Below are 8,442 nucleotides of genomic sequence, written 5' to 3'. Positions count from 1 at the left end.
AAGAAAGAGGTAAGGACGGAGCGAAGGAAGAAAGACGGTGATAGCAGGAGATAAGACAAAGACTGCCCTTTCATGTGGTTGGGCAGAGGTAGTGAAATTAACACAATTACAAGAAACCATCGACAGATACGTACATAAAAGTTGCTTCATAGACAAAGAGGATATCAATAGTCTCCAAAATCTAAATTATTATTTTATTTTTTTAAAGCACAGACTAAGGCTGCCCAGCCCCGTTACTCTGTCTATAACGTTTCTTAATGGTATTTTAGTTCCCGATAACCCAGCTTAATCCCGTGAAATTCCAATAGTAGTAGCATGGCTCCTCCTAAGGACAAGCCCTTCCCTAGAATAGAAATGGACAACAGACTCAAGTCCCTTAGCAAGGCAGAAACACTAACGTGCCGCCCTTCCCTTTTTCTCTACATTGCCCCTACAAAACGCAGTCCATCTGCTGATGTGCCACGCTTGAAAGTCTTCTGTGCTGCAAAATTCGTTTTGCGCTAAATGCACGCCGATTTAGAAATGCCATGTCCACAGATGCAAACATTTGAATGTTTTCATTTTTATAATTCAAAGGCAGCTTTTCTAATTAGTTAACTTGGAGAGCATGGGCCCGGGATTGGCCGTGATGAATAATGAAGACTTAAGCGTCGCTGCAGCTCCCCGTGATGCGTTGCTTAATGTTCCATGGCAGAAAGGCTGTCGCTGCAAACATCATCCAGAGAAGAGGTGTGTAAACGCAAGGTCTGCGGCTTTCTGCATTAGAATTGCAGCGTGTAGCAGGGTTAGCTCTTCGAGACTACCGGAAAGTAGCAGCAGCGCTTTATAACAAATCCGAAAAATGTTATCACTGAATACAGTGACATAACGGCAAAATAAAAATCAACAGCCGCTGTGCTAATTTGTATTCTTTCGTTTTAGCGTGTGTGAAATACTAGATTTGTTATCATCGTTGTGATTCCCGTTCCCTGGGCAAGTCCACAAATACCACATCATGAACGTTATATCTTCTCTAGATAGAAAGAGACACACACTCTCCTATTCTCAAAATAGATTTCTCGATCATTGAAGCAGAAAAAACACAAAGAACCCTTCGTCAAATATTACACGATCGCACTTAATTTGTAGATAAACGGGGAATGTGTTTTCCCTTCGTACTTGAGGCTTTCACAGTGAGCGAGGCTCATTTTGTAAACCCCGTTTTACTTCGGTTCATTATGAAATGGTTCTTATATCAGGCTGGGGTCTTTTCAGTGTTCATTTTTAGGAGATCATTACATCATAGAATGTATTTTCTGTTGGTTGTCCGTTTATGGCCAGACGTTAATTTCAGTTTAAATTGCTAAAATATAACTGGGGCGAAGTTTAATTTCTGTGCGAAGTTTTGTAACGAAACTGAATGAAAGTGGTGGTTACTCAAAGTGCACGCGAGGAGCACCGATGGCTGAACGTAGCCGGTATCTGTGATAATGTTTCACAAGGCAACCTCGGACCTATGAGAGGGCTGGAGGGGAGTGTGTTTAAAAAGGAGGCGTGGAGGATGCTTACAACCCCGACCAGGTATGCGTTCGTATAGCAGTTGCTGAATGATAGCTGAAATAAGCAGTGCTTACTTTGTAAATATAAACGTGCCGATGCCCAAAGCCCGCCTCTTAACACGCGGCTGCTGCAATTAAATGGGGGAACACGGTATACTGAGGCGGCGTAATCCTGAAACCATCTCGGGCCTCTTCAATCCATTTAAAGCCACTCCCTGCCCCTTCAGCTAACTCCTGCAGCTTTCTACTTTCTCCCTTTGTGACGCTTTTTCGGATTTCCCCTTCCTCCGTCTTTCCCATATGGGTGTTTTGCTTGCAGCAAATGGTTGAAACAGAAGAATAAGCCCCGGCCCTTAAAAATAAGTGCCGGTGCTCAGAACTGGAAACAACAAGCACAAATTAAGCACTGGGAATAAGATGCTAACCTCAGCGGAAGGTGTATTGTATCTGAAAGCCTGTTACGATGTCTCTCACTGGGGGTTGGCCTGAGTGGAGCACTCTCTCTCCCTCTTTCCCCTATTATTTGGGTACAGCCTTTCTTCTTCTGTTCGGAGCTATTCTTAGTTCATGGGGCATAGAACAGTCTCGCTTTCAAATAAAGAAACAATGAACTCTGACTCGGACCTTATTTGAAAGGAGGCCACTGAAAAGAAAGACGCCTGTTGTGTTGTAGGGTGTCAGGGGCGTGCTGGCTCCATTATGTTGTAGCGCATTAAATAAAGGCCAGACACGGGTGGGTGATTTTTAAGTTAGGGCCCGTGCTCCGGTGTTGCCGGCAGGAGGCATACACTTAACTACGCCCGCCGGCGGCGCCCATTTTATTAACTCGTACTTACGTGACCCACGGGTCACTTAATTGACGAACAGCACTTGGGGTGGTATCACGAGATACCCCTCCGAACAAACTCCACATGGTAGTGGTCACGACGTTGCGTCACGGGCGCGACACTACATCCCTCCAAAACACAAAACAAAGGGGGTCATTCTGACCTCGGCGGTAAATGGCGCTTACCGCCGGCCAGAAGGCCGCCATAACACCGCCGCGGCCGCGGTAAACCGCCACGGTCATTCTGACCCGCAACTGCCAAACCGCCGAAAACCCGACATCCTCAATAATCCGCCACACCAAAGGTCAGCGAAAAAATGGCGATGACCAAACCTCCACCGTCACGCCAACAGAAATACGCCCATACCATTCCGACCCACAAATCCACGCAGCGGTCTTTCAAACGCGGTATTCCATTGGCGGTACACACCGCCACGGTCAAAATACACACACCCATAGAAAACTCAGCCACATTGGTCAGTTCGAAATCCATACACCTGATACACATACTAACACCACTCCCACACACCCAACACAATATAAAACACACACCCACATCACCCACAAGCCCCTACGACCCGAAATCATTGATGAAGGCTAGAGACAAAGCACAGAATAGAGAATCCCACAACACAGAGGCACACAACACCATCACCCACACAGAATCCACGCACCAAACACCACACGCACCACACTCATCACCACAAACGCCACCCCACACCTCAACCACACCACCCCATGGCACCCCAAAGACACCCCAGGTTCAGTGATGCCGAACTCAGGGTCATGGTGGAGGAAATAGTCTGTGTAGAGCCCCAGCTCTTCGGGGCACAGGTGCAGCACACCACAATTGCCAGGAAGATGGAGCTATGGCAAAGGATAGTGGACAGGGTCAACGCGGTGGGACAGCATCCACGCAATCGGGAGGACATCAGGAAGAGATGGAACGACCTACGGGGGAAGGTGCGTTCCATGGTATCAAGGCACAACATAGCGGTGCAGAAGACTGGCGGCGGACCCCCACCTACTCCCCCAGAATTTACCGCGTGGGAGGAGGAAGTCTTGCATATCCTGCATCCTGAGGGCCTCGCTGGAGTAGGCGGAGGAATGGACTCTGGTAAGGCAAATCTTCACTACTGCTTCCCAACCCCAGCCCACCTGAATGCCAAATCATACCCCCACCCTCACCCCCTCCCCCATCACACCAACCCCTAGCAAAAGCCTCACCATCACAACCCATCCATCCCAACACCAAGCCCTGCATGCGACCCCAAAGCATGGACACCCATCACCAAAGCATGCCCACTGCACACACACATCACCCCCACAAGCCACCCTCACAAAAGCCCCCACAAGGAAATGCCTGCACATGGGTACACGGACACCCACCCATCACACGAAATGCCACACACAGAAGCAATAACCATACCTTTATACCCCTGCAGGACCCGAACGCCACCACACCGCCACGGAGGGTCCAGAGATGTCCATCCCACCCCCAGAATAGGCCCCCAGCGATGACAGCAGCTCTGTCTCCCTGGAGCCAGACGACCAGCCCGGCCCATCGGGGACCTCTGGACAGTCGGTTCCCCACAGACAGCCACAGGCTACACCAGACCCAACCCCCTCTGGGAACACCAGCACAGCTCCCACCCAGCGGGCCCATGCCTCTGTCTCCAGGGCACGTAAATCAGCGGTGTGTCCACCACTACAGGGCACCCAGGTTGACCCACCACCCCAACAACAACAGGGACCTGGGGGCAGTGGTAGTGGGCACACCGGCCAGGGGAAAGAGGCCCAGGAACACAGGGGAACTGGGAGGGCTACTGTGCGACGGGGGGGACAGGCCCAGGGAACCGACTCTCCAAGAGGCCCTCTCCTCCATCATGGGAGCATACCACCGCTCCCAGGAGACGATGGCAACGGTACTGGCCCGGTTCCAGGAGATCCAGGAACTGCAGGAGGAACGGTACATGGGGTTCAGGGAGGAACTGAGGAACATCGGTTCCGCAATGGGGACCATCGTCCTGGCCCTTACCCAGATCGTCACCACATTGCGGGACCATGTGGCACCCCAAAGGGCCCCTGTCACTAGCCCAGGCCAGGAACAGCCTACCACCTCCGCCGGCGCTAGTGGACAGGAGGCCTCCACACAACGACAGGCCACCAGAACCCCACCTCCTGCAGAAGAAGAACCACCCCGCAAGCGGAACCTGAGATCTCACAAGAAGACAGAGTAGGATTGCAAGACCCCCGCCAGCCTAAGATACCCCCTGATGTCATCCCACTGTCCCACATTGTCACCCTGTCCAACCTTGAACTGCCCCTGCTCCATCCTTCCACAGGCATATGGACAATGCACCTGTGCGACTGAGAACTGGACTCTGCCATGGACATTACTCCACCCCCACCCATCCCCGCTTCCCAATCATTTACCTATATCTAGCACTTAAAATAAATCACTTATTCCACTTAAATAAACAGGAGTCTGCTTGTATTCTTAACAAATGTATTACACATAACGGTTCAATAATGTCCAGTTACTTTGTGATGACAACATACCAATTTCAATAAGCTTTAGTCCATGGGCAAACAAAGCTGAAGTCAGGCAGTGGGTCATACAGCTCTGAAAAGGGAAGGGAAAGTCACAAATCAGTTAACAGGAACTGGGGGGAAACACAGACAGTGGAGACGCATGAGGCCTTAAGTAAATGTAAATTGGGGTGGCTGTTTCTTACCTGTGTGCTACTGAAAGTATTGTTGTATGACTGTATCCCTGTTGTCCGTGTCGTCCCCGTCGTCTTCCTCCTCTTCACTCTCCACAGGCTGCACAGCTGCAACAACACCACCATCTGGACCATCCTCCTGCAGAAAAGGCACCTGGCGTCGCAATGCAAGATTGTGAAGCATACAGCAGGCCAAGATGATCTGGCACACCTTCTTTGGTGAGTACATGAGGGATCCCCCTGTCATATGCAGGCACCTAAACCTGGCCTTCAGGACCCCGAAGGTCCTTTCTATGATCCTCCTAGTTCGCCCATGGGCCTCATTGTAGCGTTCCTCTGCCCTTGTCCTGGGATTCCTCACTGGGGTCAGTAGCCACGACAGGTTGGGGTAACCAGAGTCACCAATTAGCCACACACAGTGTCTCTGTAGCTGTTCCATCACATAAGGGATGCTGCTATTTCGCATGACATACGCGTCATGCACTGACCCAGGGAACTTGGCATTTACATGGGAGATGTACTGGTCAGCCAAACAGACCACCTGGACATTCATCGAATGATAACTTTTTCTGTTTCGGTACACCTGCTCACTGTCTTTGGGGGGAACCAAAGCCACATGGGTCCCATCAATGGCCCCAATGATGTTGGGGATATGTCCAAGGGCATAGAAATCACCCTTCACTGTAGCCAATTCGCCCACCTCAGGGAAAATAATGTAGCTCCGCATGTATTTAATCAGGGCAGACAACACTCTGGACAAAACCTTAGAAAACATAGGCTGAGACATCCCAGATGATATGGCCACTGTTGTCTGAAACGACCCACTTGCCAAAAAATGGAGTACTGACAGAACCTGCACCAGAGGAGGAATCCCTGTGGGTTGGCGGATGGGGGACATCAGGTCTGGCTCCAGCTGGGCACATAGTTCATGTATAGTTGCTCTGTCAAGCCGGTATGTAAGTATGATATGTCGTTCTTCCATTGTCGACAGGTCCACCAGCGGTCGGTACACGGGAGGATTCATCCTTCTCCTCGCAAGTCCCAGCGGACGGTGCCTAGGAAGGACAACATGGAGCACAGAGTCAAGCAACCCACAGGTTCGTTCGCACAGCTTGCACAGTACACGAATCGCTATGCATGGAACGGCTTGTATGAGTGGCAATGCAAGGCCTAGGCCTGTGTGACGCAGTAGAAATCACACCGTGGCGGTAGGCGGTCGAAGACCGCGGCGCAAAGCAGCATTGGTTAACATTGAACCCTATGGGTCTCAGGAGCCAATGACGATGTGCGCCGGCGGTCGCGGTACGCACCGCCGCGGGCGTGACCGCCATTTTCTATCTGATTAATCACTCGAGACCTGATCATCCACAGGAGAGGACCTATACTGCAAGTGCTGCTGTGACCTCGGTCTGGGAGATACAATGGCTGCTGCGACTGGGGAAAGGGCCCCTGCCTTCACTTCCGAAGAATTGGAGAAACTTGTTGATGGGGTCCTCCCCCAGTATGCGCTACTCTACGGTCCTCCAGACCAACAGGTTAGTACACAGGGTGCACGCTGAATGGGCTATGCCTGTGTTGAGTGGGGTGTATGTAAGATGGTGGGGAGGGCAGCGAATGAGGAGTGCAACGCACGACAGATGGGAACATGTGCCACATGGCAAGGTTGGGGAGGGGGGCCACTCACATCTACCATGCAGAAAAGTGATGATATTTCCTTTCCCACCCTGTACATGTCAGATAGGTCAGCGCCCATCAGAAGATCGACATTTGGCGTGCCATCGCCAAGGACGTCCGGGCCCTGGGGGTCCACAACAGACAGGGCACCCACTGCCGAAAGAGGTGGGAGGACATCCGCCGCGGGACCAGAAAGACCGCCGAGTCTCTGCTGGGGGATGGCCTCCCAACGTAGGAGGGGTGCCAGCCGCCAATTGACCCCCCTGATGTCCCGGATCCTGGCGGTGGCATACCCCGATTTGGATGGGCGCGTGAGGACATCACAGCAGACACAAGGGGGTGAGTATCAGCACATTCTGCTATCTTTGCGCGCAGTGGAGGTGTCTGGGTTGGGGAGGAGGGCTGTGGGTAACTCAAGGCCAGGGCTTTTTCGGTAGGCTAGTCCCCTCCGTTAGGCATGACCCTGTGCCCCCACCCCCCCACCTCTGTAGGGTGCCAAGTACAGCTATCCATGGTCCTGCATCACCCATGTGTGCATTTGTCGTCCATAGACCTGTAGGCCTAGTCACAAGAACTGAGTAGTGTACCCCGATTGCGCAGCGTAGTGCAGGGGGCTTCTGTGTCTGTCCTCTCCGCCAACGGTGTTGCCAATGCATGCACTCAACCTGTCTTCATTTCTCCCCCCCACCCATTTTCTTTTTCTTCCTGTGCATGTGTGCATTAGCATCATCAGGCGGAGGAGAAGTGGCATCGGCGCACGAGGGAGCTGCATCTCACATGTCCCCAGAGGGCCATGCAACCGACTCCGAGTTCAGCAGTGAGACGGAGGGCGAGGGTAGCTCCACAACGGGGACCCGTGGAGACGTCAGCGACACCGACACGTCCTCGGAAGGGAGCTCCCTTGCGGTGGCGGCAACATCCGTGCCCACCGCCACAACAGGTACAGCCGCCACCCAGCGCACCAGCCCCGCCCTCCCAGCAGCCCCTCAGCCTTCGCTCCGTGCCCGCTCACCCAGGAAGGTGGGCATCTCCTTCGCCCCAGGCACCTCAGGCCCTGCCCCAGTTACCCCTGCTGCCCTCAGTGAGGAGGTCATTGACCTCCTCCAGACCATCATTGTTGGGCAGTCTACCCTTTTGAATGCCATCCAGGGTGTAGAAAGGGAGGTGCATCGGAGCAATTCATACCTGGAGGGCATTCATTTGGGTCAGGCTGCCCATCAGCGATCGTTCAACGCTCTGGCCTCAGCACTGACGGCAGCCATTGTCCTTGTCTCCAGCCTCCCTCTTCTAACTCCCTCCACCCAGTCCCAGTCTCCTGTTCCTCAGCCTATCCCATCCACACCAGCAGACCAGCCTGCACACACCTCAACACCCAAGGGCAGCTCATCCAGACATAAGCACCACAGATCCCACAAGCATTCACACAAACAACATCCAGATGCAGACATGCCAACAGTCACTACCACCTCTGTGTCCCCCTCCTCCTCGTCTCCCTCCTCCCTCCCTGTGACGTCTCCACTCACACCTGCATGCACACCACCATCAGCCAGTACTTCCATCACCAGCACACCCTCCATTACAGTCAGCACACGTGCAGTCACCACCCCCACTGCCATTTACACGTCCCCTGTGTCCTCTCCCACTGTGTCTGTCACCCCCTCTTCCAAACCACACAAAC

General features: G+C 52.7%; 1 long non-coding RNA gene across 1 annotated transcript in view; it reads left to right on the top strand.

Annotated features, from left to right (window-relative positions):
- The first annotated feature begins 434 nt into the window (after positions 1-434).
- Positions 435-8,442, top strand: part of LOC138267946 (uncharacterized) — a 49,008-nt gene continuing 41,000 nt past the window's right edge. Inside the window, exon 1 of the long non-coding RNA XR_011199895.1 lies at positions 435-729. This is a non-coding gene — a long non-coding RNA (uncharacterized lncRNA). The remainder of the gene's footprint in view (positions 730-8,442) is intronic.

Source organism: Pleurodeles waltl, chromosome 12 (genome assembly GCF_031143425.1).
Source record: "Pleurodeles waltl isolate 20211129_DDA chromosome 12, aPleWal1.hap1.20221129, whole genome shotgun sequence".
NCBI lineage: Eukaryota > Metazoa > Chordata > Amphibia > Caudata > Salamandridae > Pleurodeles > Pleurodeles waltl.
This window is presented reverse-complemented; position numbering and strand designations above follow the sequence as displayed.